Raw genomic sequence first — 11,721 nt, 5'->3', positions numbered from 1 at the left:
AGTTTATCACTTGTCTTTTTTGTTTATAATATTTTACCTCATGCAGAAGTTATTTTTTAATGTGGCTGAATTTTATACTATTTTATGGTTTATGGATTTGAGTCTATAATTAAAAAGGCCTTCCTCCTTTATAGGAGTTTACTCAAGTTTTTATATTATATTTTTATTATTTTTTTTTACATTTAAACACTATTCATTTGGAATAATCTGTCTTGATATATGCTTGAGATATGTTCATTTTTCAAAATGAACTGGAAAGGGCCACCTGGGTGGCTCAGCCGGTTAAGCATCTGCCTTCAACTCAGGTATGATCCCAGGGTCCTGGTCAAGCCCTGAGTCTGGCTCCTTGCTCACCGGGGAGTCTCCTTCTCCCTCTGTCCCTCCCCCTGCTCTTGCTCTCTCTCTCTCTCTCTCTCAACTCCTTTTAATATTGGAACCTCTAATTTCTTTTTACTTTCTTAAAAGCTCAGTGGTTGATATTTTAGCCCAGTGTTACACTGTAACATGACAGTAAGCATTATTTAATTTTTCCTGATGTCAATGGAATGCTTCTTGAGTTTTCCCATAAAACATGCTGCTGGCTCAGTGCTTTTTTTCAGGATTGTTAATATGCTGTTTCTCTTTGAATCTATCAAATGATGACTTACAGTTTATAATATTGAATGTTATACTTGCTTCATAAAATGTACTTAGGAGCTCCTTTTTTTTTTTCCTGTGCTCTAAAACAATTTAAGTAGCATTGGAATTATATGTTCTCTAAAGGTTTTGTGGAATTCCCCTGGGAAAACATTTGAAGGAACAAAAGCAACTTTTGTATATTTTCCATTTCTTCTTTGGAAATCTATCTGCTAAGGTTTTTTTTAAATCTTTTTGATGAATTTTGGTAAATTATATTTTTCAAAATATATTTTATTCAGGTTTTCAAAATTATTTGTATAAAAACTTTAATGATTCTTTTTATTTCCTCTTGTTCTGTGAATTACCTTAACATTTGTGGTCTGAGAATTTTATAAGCTCATTTCCAAGACCTGAAAGGTTAAATTATTCCTATTTTTATTTCCAGTTCTTGAAGGAAAATTTTCCATTAAAATATTATTTTTCTGGGCTTTATTTAATTCTTGCCACAACACTCTACATGATAGATTTATCCAGATAATAATTCTATCCTCTTATGAATATTAAAATCTACTTTTAACTGGATTTAAGTGAAATTCTTTCCTAGAAAAGCATCTTGATGATTATGTACTTGAGTATTTTAACTGTTCAAATAAGGTCACAAGCTCCTCATAATCCTTCCTTGAGAGTACATAAGACATAGCTCATGTTATAAATAATACTTTAAGAAATTTTAAAGGATTTTATTTAACTTGAAAGACTACCAATAAAAGTTCATGAATTCAACCAACTTACAAGCTATCTGCTTGAATGGAAGGTCTTAGTCCATTAATTAAACATTCCATGAAACTTGGGATTTCATATTAATCATTCAGATTTATAATTCCCAGTGTTTAGGTCATATACTTCAATAAACACAGTTTTCTCCACTCAACTTAAATTTCTTAGGGGACAATCATAATATTTACTTGAAATATCTATTTTCCTTTATATAGCAAAGACAGAATGTGTCTCCCTACTTTAAGAACACAGAAGCAGCAGGAGTTACTGCTTTCCTCTTCAGTGTTTTAACACTTGGGCTACTTGTTTTAAAATAAATGTAGCAGATGAGTGCTCCATTCAGTAGCACATATACTAACACTGGGATGATTCAGAGAAGATTAGCATGGCCCCTGCACAAGGATGACTTCCAGAAAATGTAGCAGTTGAGAAAACGGGGGTGCTGAGAGGCTTACCATGTTTTTCTGGGACACACAGTTATTAATGGCCGAGTTGAGTCTAGAGCCCAGGTTTTTCAACTTTCTCCCTCTTAGATCTTACAGGTTAGTAGAGCAGACAGATATGTGAGGTAACTACAAGGAAGTGGTAATGAAAACCTGAACAGGGCCTGGAAGCCCGAGCAAGATTTGCAGGAGAATGGAGGGCTCCCCACTATAGGGGACCACCAGAGCAAAGACCCAAGGGGCAGAGTACCCAGGAGCAATGACCCAGGACTCATCCAGAAGCTGGATAGCATTGTGCGAAGTAAAATAAGCCAGCACAGAAAGACAAGCATTGCATGATCTCACTTATATGTAGAATCTAAAATAGTCAAATTCATGGAAGCAGACAGTAGAATGGCTGTTGCCAGGGGCAAAAGAAATGAGGAGATATTGGTCAAAGGGTACAAAGTTGCAGTTATGCAGGATGAAAGAGTACTGGAGATATAATGTACAGCGTAGCAACCATAGTTAACCATACTTCATTATACACTTGAAATTGGCTAAGATGGTAGATCTTGAATTAAATCACACCCCCTCCCCCCCACACACACAAAATGGTGACTATGTAGAGGTAATGGATAAGTTATTTAGCTCGACTGTGGTGATCTTTTCGCAATGCATACTTATATCAAGACACTGAGGGACATCTGGCTGGCTCAGTCGGTAGAGCATGGGACTCTTGATCTCAGGGTTGTGAGTTCAAGCCCCATGTTGAATGCAGAGCTTTCTTAAAAAAATCAAGTTGTATGCCTTAAATATTTTTAACTTTTATATGTCAAAGGTATCTCAATAAGGTTTTTAAAAGAAAGAAGTTGGATGGTAGGTATGGTTGGAGAAGAGGGTATGTGCCTGGAGCAGGAAGGAAAAACAAAGAAAAGAGATGGGGCAGAGATCATGAGAGTTATTGTTGTTGTTTTTTATGTAGGCTCTGTGCCCAGCATGGAGCCCACTGCAGGGCTTGAACTCACGACCCCAAGGTCAAGACTTGAGCTGATATCAAGAGTCAGATGCTTAACCACCTGAGCCACCCAGGTGCCCCAAAGAAATGGAGTTTTTTCTCCATGTGAAAGGAAGCTCTAGACACATCCCTCTCAGGGAATGAGCTAGAGGACTAGATCTCAGGGAGTAAAAGGAAACTAACTGTATATACTTTATAGTGTTTAAAGTTTTTATCATGTGCATTTATTACTTTGTAGAGAGAAAAAAATTCAAACAAAAATTAGTCATTAAAATCAATACAACTAAGAAAGATTCATCTGAGCAGGCAACTCCCACAAAGGAAAAAGGAAGAATCCTGTGTTTATCAGTGAGGGCAAACTTCAGTTAAAAAGGTCATATTTTTTCAACTTAAAGAGGCTGCCCTCGAAGTGTTTCTGAGAAGCAGTTTAAGTCTGAGACCCTCTGGGCTGTTTCTTCTTTTGTGTAAGGCACAGATGGAAGAAGCAGCAAGTGAGCTCAGGGAGAAACATCTTTGAGACCTGAAACAATCAATATGATTTAATAATTCCCTATTATGCAATAATTCAGGCTCCAGAGAGAGGAAGAGAGAGAGACTCAATATCCATGATGCCATATAACCTCATTCATAAATAATAAAGACAAAAACTCCTGTTAGAACAGAGTCAGCAGGGGAGAACAAGTTTAGAGGAGAAAATTGAACCAATCCACCAAGACTGTCACATTTCCTGCATTTTTGTGTATAAAGTCAGTGAATAAGCCAGCTGAGAAGGCTTTACCCCAAGTGGCTGGAAAGGTTTTGGGTCCAGGATATTGATCAGGGATAAAAAGTAATGACAGGAATTAATATTGACTTTCTCCACATTTTGTGGAAGATCAGAAATGATAAAAAGTCAGCGATTATTTTAGCTTTATGGTTAAATTTTCTGTGGTCTGTTTGTTAAGGAGATCATAGTGACTGTTTTCTTTTATCACCCAATCAAAGCAAGAAGCAGAGGAAATATTTTAAAAATCCTCCTTTGGAAGAATGTATTGAAAAGAAGAAGCTAATGAAAAAAATAAGGACTAAAAACAACCTATAATTGTTAGCTATAGATGTCCTGATGGCCAGGTTGGTGAGTTTCTTCATTAGATTTTACCCCCTAAATCAGTATCTTTCCCAAACTATGGAAAATTGAAAGTGTAGGAAATAAATGATGGGGGTAGAGTTTGTTGTTGTTTTGTTTTGCATTTAAATTTAAGCAGTCAGATAGCCTTACTTAAATACTGACTCGCTCTTTTGAATGCAAAAACAAGACAATATTATATTTAAATGTTAATTTCATCCTCTGAACTATGTCATTTTTATGAATAATTCTTTGCCCTCATTTTTAGGAGTTTAGGGATTTGCTCTGAGATTTACATTTGTAACTTTTTCCATTTATCAATAGCTTACATTATTTTAAATTATTTGTATCTCTTTGTGAGAATCTGACAAATCTTATGTTTACAGGTGACTCTTATTCAATAGTGGCAAAAATTGAAATTTTTCCCCCAAGAGAGTTGTAATTAATTTCATGAGTGTTTCCAGCTCACTTCCCTGCATCTCAGTAAATTCATCCATAAAATAAAAAGATTTGGATGGATAATTTTTAAGGATAATTCTGCTCCTAAAACATCTATCTTTCCTACATTTATATAGTTTAAGTGAACTATCTGTCTTCTCTTTAAGTTGGTGGCCTACTTCAGTCGGCACATGCAGCAAGATTTCCTTTCAACATTTATGATGTTTCACTCTCAATTTCCTGTAATTATAGTCCCACATTTCATTTAATTTCTTTTTGATTTAGATATAATTGACACATAACATTACAGTAGTCTTACATGTAGGACATAGTAATTTGATATGTATGTATATTGCAAAATGATCACCGTAATAACATCATCAACATCCATCACCATACATACTTTTTGTGTGATGAGAACTTCTAAGATCTACTTTCTTAACAACTTTAAAATATACTATACAGTATTATTACCTAGAGTCCCACATTTTAAATGACATTATCTATTTTCATCCCTTTGGCCACAGAGGATATCTCCTTTTAATGATCCATTAAACCACTGGTGAATTTTAATGATCCAAAGTGTCTCTCTCTCCCTCTCTCCCCAATGAAGCAAGGCAGTTCTAACATCTATCAAAAAAGTACCATCTTTGCTTCAGAAAGTCCAGAGTAGAGTAGCCCAAGTGTTAACAGTGATATAGAGATGACTGTCACGTAAACACAAACAACAACGTTTAGGAATCTGTGTGGAAAGATGGTTTGCGAGTAGTTAAATTTGGTAATTTGTTTAAGGTTCAATAATTAAAGTTGATAATCCCAGGAAGAGTACACAAGTTGTGAGCACAACCATTCAAAACTAACAGTGTGATACTGAGCAGGAACCTCATTACACGGAGTCAACTGCATTTGGTGTACCCCTCTTTAGTTCCCATTTCCACAGCCAGAGCCCTCAGGGACCTTTAAGTTACTTCTTAACCAATATGAAGCCAGTTACATTAGAAGCAGGAGGCAACACTGAAACTCAGATGTAGGGAAATTAGGAGGAAGAATTATATTACACAACCCAGACTAATACTTTACTTCCAAAATGTGGCATGACAAATACTGTAGTCTGCCCCCCAATATCTGTTCTCCCTTTACTTCATGGTAATTGAGATAAATAACCAAAAATGGAAACCTCCCTTTTTTTGCTGGGCAAATGGTTTAGGACATCAAAACTGCACTTCCCGGTCTCCCGTGTGGTTTGGGGTGGTCATATGCTTATGATGATGTTTTGCCAATGATATGTAAGTGGAAGTTTCCTCTGACAGCTTCTCTAATATTCCTATGAACGAGCTCAGGCACACCTGTTGCTGTGCTTCATCCCTTCCTCCTTTCTGCTTCCTCGAACACAGATGTGACATCTGTACCTGAAGAGAAGGGCACACACACGTGAAGGTAACCTGGTGAGCTGGGGTAAGTCCCTGATCGGTGGGTACATCATGGATCAGTGCTGCCTTACCAACCCTGCATTGCGCACCTCTGAACTTTACATGAAAGAAATATTCTATCTCATTTAAGCCATTGGTATTCCAGGACCTTAACATGTAGTGAAATCCCATCTCAACAAATATGGGTGGTGAGTCAAAATACAAGGCAATTTTATAAAAGGCTTATATAAAGCTGGCGTGACAGATCCAAAACTGGGCTCAGAAAATAACTAGAAAGACTCTAAGTTGTTCCTCATCTTCATGATTGAGAGCCAGAAGCTCAATTGTCATCCCACAAACCATCCCTGTGGTCTTAATTGAGGGCAAAATCCTGTTCTGGATGATCATACATCTGACTTAATTTATTAATTCCTACAAACTTCTGGGAACTTTTGGCAGAATATCCTGAGAGCTAAGACTAAGGCTCCAGAGCTGCCAAAATAAATAATTCTAATCAAAATAAACTTCTTCATGGTTACCTGAGAAACTATTTCTTTTCCAGGTGACTCTATCTATGAATAAAACACTTGTGAAAGACTGCTCCCCCTGGATATGGGGGTAAAAATTTGAGTAATGTATTTGATTAAATTATTCCAATTCAGTGTTCCACTGACTAAATGTTAGCAGTAGATATTCTGCCATAGTCTTAGGGTGAAAATTCAGATGATGATGGAATTTTCCAACACTTCTGTATCAACTTGGATCTGTCCAACTCTTACCATTGGACATTGTTTTCCATTTCCTAAATGGACCAGAGATCTCCATCATTTATATAGATTTCCTTTATTCACCCAAGGAACTCTGACAAAACAAAAATAGTTTACAAACATTTAAAGTCTCTCTTCCTTTAGAAGAGAGGGAGAAGGGCCGGCTCCCTTCCCCAGCCCCCTATTGTCATCTCTCAGGTTGATAGTAAAAGGAAGCTTCCTTGAATAGTTCAGGATATCCTTTCTTCTAGTTTTTTGTTCTTGCATGTCCTAGCTCAGGGTTGCCTGTATAAATCACACTTTGCACCAACACGTAATTAATCGAGATGCCTTCTTATATCTCCTTTTAAGCAACATCATCTCATTTCTGGCCTTGTAGTCACTGAGTATTTTTTCATTTTTATATAACACACTAATGATATTGTCCATTTCTAGTTTCAATAACTTACTTGCCTTTACTTGGCATTAGTTTATTATTTGGCTGCACTATGTAGCATTGCTAGTGGGAAGGCAAAATGGTGCAGCCACTGGGGGAAACAATTTCGTAGTTCCTCAGAAATTTAAACACGGAGCACCATATGCCCCAACAATCCGACTCCTAGGTGTTACTGAAGAGAAATGAAATCATGTCCACACAATCCCGTACGTGAGGGATTATAGCAGCAGTATTCGTAGTAGCCAAAAAGTGTGAACAACTGAAATTTCCATCAACTGATAAATGGATAAACATTGTACACTGTATTCCTACAGTGGAATATGATTTAGCTATACAAAGGAATCAAATACTGACACAGGCTACAACATCGATGAACACAGAATACATCATGCTAAGTAAAAGAAGCCAGATACAAAAGGTCATATGTTGTGATTCTATTTTTTTTTAAGATTTTATTTATTTATTTTGACAGAGAGCGGGAACACAAGCAGGTGGAGTGGGAGAGGGAGAAGCAGGCTCTCTGCTCAGCAGAGATGCGGGGCTCCACCCCACGACCCTGGGACCATGACCCAAGCCGAAGGCAGACGCTTAACGACTGAGCCACCCAGGCACCCCAGTTGTGATTCTATTTTTCTGAAATGTCCAGAATAGGCAAATCTATAGCAACAGAAAATAGAATAGTGGTTTGCCAGGGGCTCGGGAAGGGAGGAGAATGTGAACTTACAGAAACAGAATTTTTTTTTAAGGTTGTGATAATGTTCTGTTTTTAGATAGTGGTGATGGTCATACAGCTTTGTAAATGTATTAAAAACCACTGAACTGTAAATTTTAAAAAATAAACTAATATATATTATATATGTAAACTTGCCATCTCACTAACTAGAGACATTCAATCTGAGAAGGATATGAGATGAGGGATTGGAAAAGAAAAATAATCTGATAGATAGGGGATCATGTCATCCCAAGCAGAAAGGAAAGGAAACTTTCCCAGTTCTCATTTTCTTCCTTCTCAAGCCCTGTTCTTCCTGAAGCTGCAGTGGGAAAGAGGAAGCAGTATGTGTGTGGTAAGAATGAGAATGTAGGTGACAATCCCTGCTTAAACCTAGATCTGTCACTGGAGTAGAAAAATTCAGGATAATCACTCCAGGCTGGTTAGGGAAAGTTATGGGAGGAGGATTGGTATTTGCCAGCTGGTATTAATAACGTGCTAAGGCTCACAGGACAGGTTAACCCACACACATCTCATCCCACTCTACCCAAACCAAAGCTTGCTAGATGACAGTCAAAACCATTCCGTGTGCATCCCTCTTGTTCTGATGACCCCTACAGCTGTACCCCTTGAGCTAGACTTGCACATGCCCTTCGGTTTTGTGCTCTGAGGTTATAAGACAAGAGACCTTCTTACTTTCTGGCCAGCCGTGCGGGGCGGACTGGCACGATTCCAGACAGCAACCAGTTCCAGGCTGCACTTAGGAGCAAGAGCCCATTCCTTTGTGTCCGATAGACATAATGGCCTTATGGGGGGAGGAAATGGAGCCAGGGACCAGGAGTCAGCTGACTGTGCTCAGCGCCGAGATGCCGATGGCTAACCCTGCCGCCCGCTGGATGCCTGGGCCAGACCCATCACCTCTGTCATTTCCACTGCCACTCCCACTCCCTCAGCAAGTGGCTGGAAATCTTCCCAGCCCACTTGCTAGCTGCCCCCAATGCCGCATCTGTGGAGATGCTGAGTTCTTTCTATTTAGGCAGTGACTTTCCTCTTTCCTCCTCTCCACTTTGCAGATCTAGGGCAGAGGTGGACGGTTTCCATCCTGCATTTCACAGCTTGGCAACCTGGCCTCTGAGACAAGGAGTCCGAATCCTGCCTCCCTTGGGCAATTTACGTGACTGACCTTTTTGAACATCAAATCCCATCTGTGTAAAATGGTAATAATAATACCTAATTCAAAAAGCGGTTTGGGTCAAAGAAAGACAACTGAGTTTCTGGCACAGTGCTGGCTCACTGTCTATTTACAATAAATTGTTGCCATTATTATTGATGTTCTTGTTTGTATTTTTAACTACAGGGTCTTGAAGATGAAGGCAGGCAAACCCACTAAAAATCTGTTCTTGAAAGAATCAATTTGTAGAATAACCAAAATTTATAAACTGTTGTTTTTACCAGTTTTAATAAAAATATTTGATTTTGATTGCATATACTCAAATATATTCTTTTGTATATTGGTTAAACTAAACTTGGCTGGCCACCTGATAAAATAATCCTAACTGAATGCTAAAATGGTAACAAATCCCGAATTCCGTGAAAGTACCCATATGAACCACTTTTTCCATCAACAATTTTGGCATTCAGTATGTGACTTTTTCGAAAATTTAAGCACATTTAGTATTATTTTGCCAATTCCTCAAATGGCATGTCAACCTTAATTTACATTTTTAGCAAGTGATTTTTAGTTTGACTAATTTAAATTTTAAAACACAGAAAATTCTAAGTTTAATTAAAATTGATTTCCAATTAGAATTAAGTTGAATTTTCATTAAATTAAAATTTTAAATTTAATTTAAAGATCATATGAAATAAATCAGAATTAGCCAAGAGTCCTATCAGAGATAAAATGCTGATATTTTGGTTTCTAACAAGAATTTCAGAAACAGAGGGGCGCCTGGCTGGCTCAATCGTTAAGCATCTGCCTTCGGCTCAGGTCATGATCCCAGGGTCCTGGGATCGAGCCCCATGTCGGGCTCCCTGCTCAGCCGGAAGCCTGCTTCTCCCTCTCCCACTCCCCCTGCTTGTGTTCCCTCTCTCGCTCTCTCTGTCAAATAAGTAAGTAAAATCTTAAAAAAAAAAAAAAAAAAAAGAATTTCAGAAACAGAAAGTTGGGTAGCAGTTTGCAGAAAGTTTCAATTTAAAAATATGAAACTTCACAAATCAGCAGGAAAGAAGCAAGGATATTTAGAAGGGAACATTTTAATGGATTGGATAATTTGTGATTAATTTGATATTTAAATTAATTTGATATTTAATCATGGTGTAAAATTATAAAGGAAAGGTAAGAAAATGAGGTAGAAATCTGAAGAATATTAAAATTTAGATATTAAAATGTTAGCAAACTGAAAATGATATTTTAAATTTTCTACAATTTTAATTCCCGTGTCGTTAACATACAAGTGTTACATTAGTTTCAGGTGTACAAGACAGTAATTCAACAAGATGTTTAAAATTTTGAAACAAAAATCAGTATAAACTGAAATTTTTCCACTTGAAATGCTAAATGTTAACTGTGTTCAGAAAAATATATTTAATCATCATAACTATATTTGGACATTTTTCTAAAAGTTGTTAAGGCATTCCTGGGGCACCTGGGTGGCTCAGCTGGTTGAGTGTCTGACTCTTGATTTCAGCTCAGGTCATGATCTCAGGGTTGTGAGATCAGGCACAGAGTCTGCTTGAGAGTCCCTCTTCCTGTCCCTCAGGCCCTCCCCACACTTATGCTCTCTTTCTCTCTCTCTCTCTCTCTCTCTCTCTCCCTCTCTAAAAAAAAAAAAAAAAAAAAAGTTGTTAAACCATTCCTTTTAAAACTGTTACTTCTCAGCATACTCATCTAGGACCCCTGTAAGGAAAGGAAAATCAGTAATTTAAATGCCTTTAAATTCTGACTCTTTCTGAATGAAAGCATCCTGAGGGTCCTTCTAAAATAACAAGACTATTCAGAGCCTGCCGGACTGCAGGAAATTATACCCACTCCTCCCAGCCTCCTGATGGAATGCCTCTTTGTGTGCCTTGCCTCTGCTACATTGTCCCCAGGGGCTGGAATTCCTCCTCCACTTCCAGGAAATCGGCCTAACATTAAGAAGGAAGTCTCTGGGGCTGAACCTAGTTTGGCCTTCACTCCCCAGCTGCTAGCTGGGAAATGAGGAAAGAATTGAGTTGTCAAATGATCGAACTGACAGAGAACTGAATTTACTGATTTACAAAAAAAAATAATAAAATCAATAAAATTAAATAAAATGATTTTGCCATGTTTCTTTTTTTTTAAGATTTTATTTATTCAGTGCTCGCTTCGGCAGCACATATACTGAAGATTTTATTTATTCATTTGAGAGAGACAGAGAGAGAGAGCACAAGCAGGGGGCAAAGGCAGAAGGAGAAGCAGACTCCCATTGAGCCAGAGTCCAAAGTGGGACTCGAAGTGGGGCTCCAGGTGGGGCTCAAGCCCCAGAGATCAAGGCAAACACTTAACTATCTGAGCCCCCCAGGAACCCCTGATTTTACCATGTTTAAAAGCAATGGCTTAACAACTTTTAGAAAAATGTGCAGATAGAGTTACTAATGACTTAAATATACTTTTCTGAATATGGTGCAGTGTCCTTCCCATGAGAGAGATCTGTGTGGTGAGCAGGCCTGGCCTGTCGTCTGGATTCCACACATCTAAGAGTGAAAGGCAGAAGCTGAAACACAAAAATCAGAATCACAGAACCCCTAGCAAGGGAGCGCGTGGTTGGAGAAACTGGAAAGGTGTGACAGGAGCTGGGAATGGAAGGAGGCGAAAGGCAGTGACCCGAAGCTAAACAAGGTCAGTGAAATAGGATGAAATTGGAGTTTGCATGAACTTCAGGACTGGGTGTGTGAATCCCCAGCAGTAGGGGGTTTTTTGCAGGGGATTGGCTTGGTTTAAAGATAGGTGAGTAGAATTCATGTGTTTTCTGTAGCCCACAGTGAGATTTTCTCCCCAT

General features: G+C 38.1%; 1 pseudogene; it reads left to right on the top strand.

Annotated features, from left to right (window-relative positions):
• The first annotated feature begins 1,725 nt into the window (after nt 1-1,725).
• LOC112823726 (U6 spliceosomal RNA) lies at nt 1,726-1,825 on the top strand (annotated as a pseudogene).
• The last annotated feature ends 9,896 nt before the right edge of the window (nt 1,826-11,721 follow it).

This window comes from Callorhinus ursinus, unplaced genomic scaffold (assembly GCF_003265705.2).
Source record: "Callorhinus ursinus isolate GAN/ISIS: 27379988/994484 unplaced genomic scaffold, GSC_fseal_2.0 scaffold5, whole genome shotgun sequence".
NCBI lineage: Eukaryota > Metazoa > Chordata > Mammalia > Carnivora > Otariidae > Callorhinus > Callorhinus ursinus.
This window is presented reverse-complemented; position numbering and strand designations above follow the sequence as displayed.